Source organism: Erythranthe guttata, chromosome 11 (genome assembly GCF_056151865.1).
Source record: "Erythranthe guttata isolate IM_541 chromosome 11, IM_541, whole genome shotgun sequence".
NCBI lineage: Eukaryota > Viridiplantae > Streptophyta > Magnoliopsida > Lamiales > Phrymaceae > Erythranthe > Erythranthe guttata.
This window is the reverse complement of record NC_142543.1, coordinates 16,672,205-16,683,718: the sequence shown is the minus strand read 5'-3', so window position 1 is coordinate 16,683,718 and position 11,514 is coordinate 16,672,205. Positions and strand designations below refer to the sequence as shown.

At 28.8% G+C, this 11,514-nt stretch overlaps 1 long non-coding RNA gene across 1 annotated transcript; it reads left to right on the top strand.

Moving 5' to 3' along the window:
- Positions 1-1,608: 1,608 nt before the first annotated feature.
- Positions 1,609-2,886, top strand: LOC148767104 (uncharacterized). Its single transcript, XR_016034427.1, has 3 exons — positions 1,609-1,747; positions 1,789-1,836; positions 2,530-2,886. It is a non-coding gene; the product is annotated as an uncharacterized LOC148767104 (long non-coding RNA).
- The last annotated feature ends 8,628 nt before the right edge of the window (positions 2,887-11,514 follow it).

Genomic DNA, 11,514 nt, shown 5'->3' with positions numbered 1-11,514 from the left:
GTATTTATCCTAAATGGTCAACTTTAGTCCAAGCCATTAGTGAACCCAAATGCGCCAAAGAAAAATATTTCGTACAGAAACATGAATCATATCGCAAAAATATAGAACGGGCATTTGGAGTTCTTCAAGCTCGATTTGCAATTATTAGAAGAGTAGCTAGGTTTTAGAAAAAAAAAAGACTTACGTGAAGTCATGTTTGCATGCGTTATTATGCACAATATGATAGTTGAAGGAGAACGTGGTGGGTATCTACACGGCAATCTTGACTATGAAAGTTTATCCACTGTCCCGCCTGCTAAGCTTTCAAGAGATTTAGATAATACAAAATATGTTAATTTTCTTAATCGACATCGAAATCTGATAAATGAGCATAATGAACTAGGGGGGAGATTTGTAGCACATTTGTGGGATAAACGTGATCAAATAGATGATGTTGAACATCATGACGATAGTAATGGTGAATGAGACTCATCTCCTAATAAGGGATACTCTTTCCTTGTTAGGCCAAACAAGGTTTTAACGAAGCACCTTTTATCAATGAAATAATTTTTTTGGCCAAAAAAAACATTGTAATGTTTTTATAATTAACTTATGTTGTAATGTTTTTATGATTAATTTATGTTGTAAGGTTTTTAGGAAATAATTAATGAAATTATTGTTTATTCATGGTTTTATTATATGTATAATAATCTAAGTCGATTATCATTCATGTTTCAATAAATTTTTGATATTTATCATAATTTTTAAATTTTATACTTAATTAAATCATTGTTTTAGATCAAATTCATATTCACTATTTTGGTAATAAAATAGACTAAATTTACAATTAACATTAAAATTATAATTTTGTAATGTATTTGGTGAAATGCAATGGGAGACCAAACCAAATCCTATTCTCTACAAATAGTAAAATGGTGAAATACTAATATTTTATTATTTGGTGTAAAATTTGATGGAATTGGTGGGAGACCAAATACACTATTTTGTCACTAAAAATAGAGAAATTATACAATGGTGTGCTACGGGTGGGAGATAACACCATTTTTCACCACCAAAAATAGGATTTGGTGAAAATATGGTGTTAAAGGTGGGAAATGCTCTAATAATTTTATGTAAACAAAAAGAATTATTTTTATATTAAATATAAAAGAAAATCATGAAACTTTTATTTTGGGTCTTACTAGAACCATGGGGTGCATTTATAATTTTCTAAATTTATGTTTTAAAGGGTATTTTGTATTTTTCAGGTCAAAACACATACCACAGGTCGCGAAATCCGCGCATGCAACACACATTCAGCTCGTAGAGAGGTCTTATTGGCTTTGACTAATTTTTTTAGGGAATTTACTAATATTTTTTAGGGGCTTTAAGATATGCATCCCTAGTGGGAAAACATATTAGAAGCTACTCCCAAGTCCAGAAAAACATTAGCCCCACATCCTTTTGTAAAATAGTTCCTATACTACCCTTACGGTGATTTTTAACGCCGTGTTTTATGATTTGGCAAGTTGAAATTAAATCCTACTAATCTCGCCATTACTAATATACGTGATTCTATTTTCCCAAATCCCTTATTAACCGCATCATATCACACCCAATTTTATTTTCTTTCCTTTCTTTCTATTCTGCAAATTGGACGGTGTTTATTCTGCAAATCGGACGGGAACACCGATGTAGTATACAACAGAAGAAGCCAACTTTCGTTGCCATCTATTCATTCCAATGTCTACGCTTACTCATATATCGAGTACGAATTTGATTTTGTAATTTACAAAATCGATTTCGCAGGGGAGATGAGGATGAAAGGCACGCAAGACATAAATGCGCTAGATCCAGGTACGATATACATATGTTTTGTTGTTTAATTATATTAAAGTCTTTTGGTGTCTATGACACAAATCTATACAAAAAAAGTTTGGTGGTTTGTTTTGTAGTTGATTATGTGAAGAGTGTAGTATATATTCTAGATTTTTTATTACATATGAGTGGTACAATACTGCATATTATGTAAACGTTATTGAGTTGGGTGATTCGTGAAGATTATTGTTCTATATGTATCTGTAATTATCTATGTGTTCTATGTACTACTGTGATAATCTATGGGTACTATAGTACTCTATGGGTACAGGTGATAGGCTGAGTATTGATTTAATGATTATAGTCTATCTAATCTCCTTGAACGTATTAGGACAATTCATGATCTGGGTACATCCAGTTTGTGCAAGTCCTATAAGACACTCAAAATTTTATTATTGAATAAACACAATCATACCAATGTTGAGGTCTTGAATCCTGATTCATTAATCCAATTTTTTTGGATATGTAGGTTTTTTGGTAACTAATTATATACATATGTAATACTGTGGTACTCTATGGGTATTGTGATATTCTGTAGTTGTCTACGTATTAGAAAATGTCAAATTCATTAAGACATTTACTGCTTTTGAAACTATATAGTCTATGTATTTTTTGATCTTCTACCATACATTTAGCTTTCCTGGTAACAAATATGATTTGTCAAATTTGCAGGCGAGACAATGTTTTCTTCAGTCGCCCTTGGAAATAAAAGAAGCAAAAGAGGGGGTCACAAACATGAGAAGGAGCATTATAGAATATCTTTTAAATTACAAGATGGAATGAACGATTAATTTCTCCCATTTTTTTTTTGTTTCTTGTACGCAAATGAAAACCATTTTGCGAATAATATTTGCAGTGTTGCCTAGTTAAACATAATTATGGTTTTAAACCTTTAGTTTTTGGGTAAAAATATTAGAGACTAGCCGGTCATTGTTAGCACTGTTTCGTATCTATATATTATTGTACCTTTTCAATTTAATGAGTTGAAGTCATAGATATCATGTGACATATACTGTTGCATATCTTCGTTATGGCCTGCTTTACGTAAATTAATTAACCAAATGCCCACTGTTACACAGCCTGGTAGTGCTCTACAAGGATTATCGACTATATAATCCTATGATATACTGTATGCGTCTTTGGTATGCTATGTTTAGTTACATGAACTTGGTATTTGCGCAATGAGTGTTTATTGTGCACCATCCCCGAATAAGTTGCATTATCTTCGAAAATGGCCATTGTTCCAAGACTGTCTTTGATATGAATTGAAAACACAAAAACAATACAATAAGTTTCTATCGAATGTTTATGCGCACTTGTCCACAGATGGTTGAATTTAACGGGAACAGATATGAACAAAATACAACCAAACACATGTAAAAAGAAAACAACTCACAAGGTTATGCAAATTTGAATTTTGTAACTGCAATAACTATTCAAGTACTCAATCAACAAGAAAATCCATGAAAGTAAAAGAAAACATCCACCGCAAAAATATCACAGTGCTGAAATGAGAAAAGTACTTCTCAAACATAAATCGTAGAATGAAAAAAAAACAAAAACTAATGTTCAACTTTAAAAGCAAATTAAAACAACTCAAAAGCAATCCAAAATGAACCTAGTCAATACGCCTTATGCATGTCTTCTTGATGTGCGTGCATGAATTCTTGATGTGCGTTCCAACCTGGTTGCAACTACTACACTTCATCATCCTCGCTACACTCTCACCCCTACAAGCAATTATCTTCGTCTTTGGTCTACCACGGTTTGGCTGGAACTCAGGCTGACCAACGATATTCAAAGGAGGGTCAGCAAAAGGTCTAGCAAATGGAAAAATTGCTTTAGCACAACTTTGTCTGTATGACGATATATGAAAGTATTCTTCCACATAATTGTATCCTTCCATCTTCACTTTGTAGAGCACACAAGCAGCATGAGCGAATCCCGAAATTTGCCACATTCGGCATGAACATGATTTATTCCATAAATCAACTACAACAACAGGTTCACTCAACACCTCATATACCGAGTCATATATGCAACGAAACACGAAATATGCAACGAAACACAAATATTTTTAACAAAACACCTAACGTGAACACATAATGATTATACACAATTAAATAATTAAATAAACCATCACCATGAAAAACGGAAAAAAACAGACATCGTACAATATGCATCTGGCGCCATAAATTACCCGTATATTTCAAAACTTGAATCTACAAACCTGCGGTAAAGAATCATGTACCCAATCGAACCAACACACAACTCAAACCCGCTACTACGTGACGATGAAAACCCATACCTTCTTGCGGCTGAATCTTAAAAAAACACACTCAATTTTTAGCAGATTGATATCTGTGATATCTTCTTCATTGGCGTGTTGTATATATATGAGATTATGATACAGTTAATCTCAATCTGGAACGTGATTGATACGTGATCCCTAATTTAAAGGGACGTGATATTAATAAAAATATGTAACCCACAGAACGTCACAAACGTTCTGTTAATAATAAGGGTAATATGGGATTATTTAAAAAACAAATCCCTTATTTCATATATTTTACCAAACGGAGGATTTAGTTACGAAAAAAATAGTAGGCTCGTATTCCATATCTAATTAAGTTTTGTTTAAGGGGCTTGCAGCATATTACCCCTATTTTTTAACACTAATATTTTTTCAGCAATTAAAGATTATACTGGGGGTATTCTTGCAAAAACCCCTTTTTTTCTGGAAACAGCTAACAACAACACAAATGGGCGTTGTTTTCTAGTCTCTTGAAACTATATAGCCGTCACGAATATACTTTATCAATATATATAATTTATTGTCTTTATAATTCTTAGTAGTTTAAATATATATAAATTGATTATTTTGAACTGAAGAGAAAAAACAAAATAATAAATGAGTCTAATAAGTTGGATAGCGAAAATTACGAATTGTTGTTCGAAACTAGAGGCGAGGCCTCTCTCAATTGAAAAAAAAAAATTCACTATATTTCTATATATTTATTTAGTCCAACCAATTTTTATTATCTTGTCCATCTAAAATCCAAACTTATTCAAAAAAGTCAAAAAAAAATGTCTTTTCTATTTTTTCTTTTTCTATCTTCTGATTTTGTAAAAAAAGAAAGAAAAAAAAACAATATCCAAAAATAGTTTTTGGGGCGCTGCCCCTAAATTTTCGAAAATTTAAATCCACCCTACTTGTAACAAAATCCTAGACTCGTCACTTTTAGAACAAACATTGTTGTCATTATGTTTTTTGTAATGTATATTAGGGCATTCTAGTAAAAAAATTCTGACTTCGCTGTCGTATAATTTTAATTATACATTTCAATTAAACTAATTATGAAAATATGAACATTCTGGGTGCGTGAAATATATTTTTAATGCATTTAACGTGAGTTTTGGAGAAAATATATGACTAGTCTTTATTATTTTTAAATGATCAATCTAAATCCGATGCTTTTATGTCACGTAATTTGTATTTTTATTAGCATTGAACAAGTTACAAGCCTAATATACATGTCAAAAATATTTGATTATGCATGCCTACTTTTTATTAAATGTTCAACTTGTTTTAAAATATTACATGTCTAGTTCAATTTCAGATATGATCCAACCCACATTTGATCTATTTTTTTTAAGAACTAGTATATATTTTCATAATATATTGCTATTCGAAAACAATGTTTAAATTCTTTTAATGCTATTAAGAATATTGTTTGAATATTTAAAATTATTAAGTAAGTCTTGCGGGTCAAATAGTTATATCATACCCATCTGGTATGACTCGTGAGCATGAGAAGGGTATAAATATGAATCGGACCTAATTTCTAAATCACATTTGATACCAAATTTTAACTATTTTATCATATACGCACTCGGAAATAAATTATAAACGGAAAAAAAATATAGAAAAAAAATGAAAAAAGAAATTATTATTTTTTAAATTAGAAAAATAAAAAAATAAAAGAAAAAAGGAAAGTACTAAATGCAGAAAATTCGAAGTAAAAAATGGGTAATATGCACCAAGAATAAGATTGTAGTTTACTATAGTCGTATATAATAATAATATAAGATCATATTCGAAGTAGTTTACTACTTTACCTTTCCAAAAATAAAATTCAGAAAAAAGAAAAATAAATAAATTAAAAAGAAAAACTAATATATTTTTTTAAATAAAAAAATATTAAAAAAAATGAAAATAAAATGCAGTTTAAAATAATAATATATGTTGATGTATGTAAAGGAAGGGTATTTTCGGTGGAAAAATACTAGGGTGGTCGATGAATTTTAGGGGCGGACTTAGTTCTATTTATTAGTAGTTTGAAGAGTTTATTGCTAAGGCTAGACTTGACCAATATTCGGTTCCATTCCGGTTCCGATTTTGGAGGAATCGGAACCGAACCGAATATTTACAGTTTGAAAATCGTCGGTTCTGGTTCTGGTTCGATTCCTTTTTTTTTTTTTTTTTGGAAGTAAATACTTGAGATCTTTTAAACACTTGCAAAAACTTTTGAAAAAATTATTGTAGACACTTGAAAAAAATACTTATTATTGAAGTGAAATTTTAAAAATACTTACAAATATATTTTTGTACTTTTAAAAAATTAGAAGGAATTAGTTGTAGTTTTAAAAATTAAAAAAGGAAAAGAAAAGAAATTGAAAGGGCTTGCATTTAATTTTAAAATTTTAAAGTTCGAAGTTAAACTTTAAAACGTAGAAATTTAGTTGCATAAGTCCCTTTTTTTAACAAAAGAAATTAAAGCCACCTAATTTTTACTTACCTTGCTTTCCCATCGGCCTCGGACGCGTCGGTATCTTCAAATTCGTCATTGTCTTCCGATTCCTTGTTTCCTTATACGCAATACTCGGCCCTTGTCCAATCGTCCAAAAATACTTGAGCTTTCAAATTATCCTCATGTAATAATGATTTCTTTCCATTCAAGATGTTGCTACACATACTAAAGACTTGTTCGACGGCAACGGTACTAACCGGAGAAGATAGAACGTCACTGGCGCTAAGTGCCAATATTGTGAATTTGGTCGTTTTGGTCTACCACTATTGTAGTAAATTCAAGTGAGCTGGATGTAAATCATACTCAAAAGAACATGTTAAGTACATCTCAAGTTCCGGAGTGGAACTTGAGTTGGAAGTTCTTGGGCGTTTTGTATGCTCCATTAATAAACGTTGTGCCAAGGAAAAGTTCGAATAACTAGAACTCGAAGAAGAAGTAGATCTATCCGAAAGTGTACTTCCGTATTTTAAATTGTATTCATCATATAATTTAACTAAAGCAAGCTTACCCCTTCGAAGGGTATTCGAAACCAAAGTGACATTGTTCTCAACATGATCTACATTCGGTCTTACTGCTCCTAATACATACTCAATAATGTTTCAACAAATTCAATTTTACATTTAGGATCAAAATGAGGGCTATTAAATAAAGTTTGAGAATCTTGAAATAATATTTCTCCCACTTTTCTTGTATAGCTATAATTGGATTATGTAATTCAAAAATATCTGAGGAATCCTTAAATGCACTAGCAATATTAACAAAATGCAAAAGTACTAAATGAGGAGTCGGATAATAAACATTTGGCTAGCAACAGTGTGAAAGAAGAATAACTAATATCATTAAAAAAAAAGCGCATAACAATTATTCGTAATCATAAAGTTGTAGTAACAATTCAAAAGTCGAATTCTAACCGATTGTAGCATCTTTTAAAAAAAAATCGGATGTCTCCCATTCTTTTTACAAAACAGACACCATTTGTTTTTTAGCCGAGGAATTTTTCCATAAAAACCTTATCATTATTCGAATTGGTGCAAGTTGATTTGCAAGTATTTTTCATCCATCTTGAACACATAAGTTTAAAACATGACAAATGCATCTAGCATGCACAAACTTATCATTAAATGTCGGTCTAGTTACATTTCTCAATAATTTTATACTAACTGTATGCACAAATACATCTAATATTTTTAGACCGATTCTAATCGCGGTTCTAACTGGCGGTTAGCTGTTACAAAAATAGGGAACGGAAACCGAACTGATTTTTTCAGTTCCAATTTCGGTTCTAAATTTGGTCAAAGCGGTTTGGTTCCGATTAAAAATTATTAACCGAGATTCGATTCCAGTTTTAATCGTAACCGTGGTCATGTCTAGCTAAGGCCCAAAAAACAAAGGGAGATGCTAAAAGGAAAGCAATCTATCAACTTATCATCTCTACTTTTTCTCGAGAAATCCCAAGTATATTCCTCATCCTTGCAATAATATATATCCCTATTCCCTACCACTTTATTTTTTTCAAGAAACTTAAAGAATGACTTAATCTCAATTTGCACCTTTAAAATATATCATTTTCGTACTTTACAGTTTACACCCTAATAAACAGTAATATCATTTTACAACATCAAAACACAATAATCATGTACAATGCACCCCGAACGAATTTTTAGATTCATGAAGGTAATTTAATATCTATAGTGATATTTTTTTAGGATGCACATGTTGAATCAAAAAATTTATGTTCATCAATCCTTTTGAAACTACGTAGCGCAAAAATACATTTCATTAATGTACTCCCTCCGTCCCAATTTAAATGACGTTTTGGGTTGTTGCACACATATTAAGAAAATCAATAAATGTGTATAGATTATAGTAAAAAGCATAGGAAAATACTAATATATCATTGACATTAATTGTTTTACAACTAACTGATTAGGAGTGATAAAGGGTAAAATTGAAAATAATGCAATTAATGATGCATTGAAAATCTAAAATGACAAATAATTTGGGACAAGAAAAACTCTCTAAAAAGACATATAATATGGGACAGAGGGAGTATTTAACAATTATATTTTTGAAACATAAAATTGTCCTCATTAAGTTTGAAAAATGTCAATTCAGGCCGCATTGTGAATGATTTTTTTGTGTTTCGAGGATACAAAATGCTATTACGTATTTCGAGGGTGCAAAGTGCCAAAATATTATATTTCAAATGTGCAAAGTAGAATTAAACCCTTATAAAGTAGAAAAATAACCAATAGTAGATAGAAACAATTTCCAAGATGGTGGGTTTTTTTATTTCAAAGAGAATAAAATTCGCTCTTTTTTTTTTTGTTCTCATGAAGACAATTCAATTAATTGAAAATTAGTTTGCTGGCAGCATAAAAATGTGGGAAAATGTGGAAAGTTTGGGCATAAACAAAACCAAAGACAAGTTGCCAACATTTGTTGCTTCTTCCAAAAAAATAAGAAACTTTTTTATTTACTTTTTCTAACACCAATATATATATATATATATATATATATATATATATATATATATATATATTCTATTATGGCCACGGGGCGGGGCGGGTCTAGGTCCGACGTTTAGGGGACCCGAAACCGACCCGCGGGGAGGTGGGTCCGGATCCGGGTCCACCCGGTTTTCCAAATTTTTTTTTCTTTATACAAGAAAGAAAAAAAAAACTTATATTGAAACTTGAAAAAACATAAGATTAACTTTAAATTCAAAATGAAAAAAATAATTGAATTTAAACACTAAACAATTTCAAAAAAAAAATGAAACGATTAAGACTTTGAGACATAAACTAAATAAAAAGAAAGTTGTGAAAATTGAATTATGGGTATTTATAAGTGAAACTAATATTTTTATAGGTATTCATTATTGTTATGGGTATTCATTATTATTAAATAATTTTAATTAAATTATAAACAAATATAATATAATAAAAAAATAAAAGAAATTGAAAGGACTTGAGCTTAAGTCATTTAAATCTTACGATTCGATTCTAATATTTGAATAAAATGTAAATGTAAGAAAAACGATTAAATCATATGACCTACGATTTTTACAAATTAAACCAATTATTAAAAGAGAAATCACATCATAATATTTTGATTATACTCGTCATATATGGTTTTATTTTTAAGGTAAAAAATTAATTATAATGAGATATAATCTATTTTTGTTAAAATAAACATCATCTATATTTTTAAATAATTATCTTATGATAAAATAATCAATAATTTTAATAAGTTCTTGTCAACAATTGAGGTTAATCAATTTAAATTAATTGAAATGAGTTATAACCTTTTTTTTTAATAAACATCTTATTTTATTTTTCATTCGATTTTTTCACACTATCGATTTTAATAACATAAGTGAATTTGTATTAAGTCAACGTTTGTTTATATATTGCATTGATTCAATACTTTATATTTTTCAATATTGGAGATTATATTGATATCTTATATATAAAAGAAAGAAACGCTAGGGTAACCTAAGAAACCCTAATGTCATATTTGTAAAAATGAATTAATTTATGTCTAAATATATTTTTTATCTCTTATTTTGCAGCTATTTTTTTCTAATTATTTTAACATCAAATCTCGGCTAGCACAATCGTAATTCACTACATCTATATTTTTTTTAATTATTATTATTATTATTATTATTATTATTATTATTATTATTATTATTATTATTATTATTATTATTATTATTATTATTATTATTATTATTATTATTATTATTATTATTATTATTATTATTATTATTTTCCAGCCTATTTTTCTAATAAAAAATATACTTCATTTATTTAATGATTGACAATTAAGTTTTTATAATTTTTTTAATGAGTTTGTATTATTAAATCCGTATAAATGTTGACGTTGTTATCGATATCACTAATAAATTTTATTATAATTGTAATTATCATGTATTAAACTAATCATCATTCTCATAAAGAAAGAAACGCTAGGGTAACCTAAGAAACCCTAATGGCATATTTGTAAAAATAAATTAATTTATGTCTAAATATATTTTTTTATCTCCTATTTTGCAGCTATTTTTTCTAATTATTTTAACATCAAATCTCGGCTAGCACAATCATAATTCACTACATCTATATTTTTTTTAATTATTATTATTATTTTCTAGCCTACTTTTCTACTAAAAAAATATGCTTCATTTATTTAATGATTGACAATTAAGTTTTTATAATCTTTTTAATGAGTTTGTATTATTAAATCCGTATAAATGTTGACGTTGTTATCGATATCACTAATAAATTTTACTATAATTGTAATTATCATTTATTAAATTAATCATCATTTTCATTTGAAATGCTATCCCGTGCATCGCACGGGGAAAAATGCTAGTAGTAATTAATAATAGATATTTTGAAGTATTGAACCGTGATTATATATATATATATATATATATATATATATATATATATATATATATATATATATATATATATATATATATATATATATATATATATATATATATTTTAAAAGTTTTTTATATTGCATTTGTTAATAATTTAATTAAAATTATTTAATAATAATTAATATTGAATGCCTCCGTGAGACCCCACAGTTTTTCTTTTGCTTTAATTTTATCTTTTTCTATTTTTCCTACAATACAAAAGAGGCCAAATGAAATTTAACAACCAGAAAATTCGTCTCAAAACTAACAAGAGCCATCTTCACTTTGTTCTTTGTTCTTGATGACAGTTGAGGTGGTCGGTCACCTTCAACTCCACTGCCGCCCCCAAAGTGAAGTTTTTCAAACTTTCCTTTTTTTTGCCGATTTTTTGTGTTGTAGTGTGGGGTATTTGGT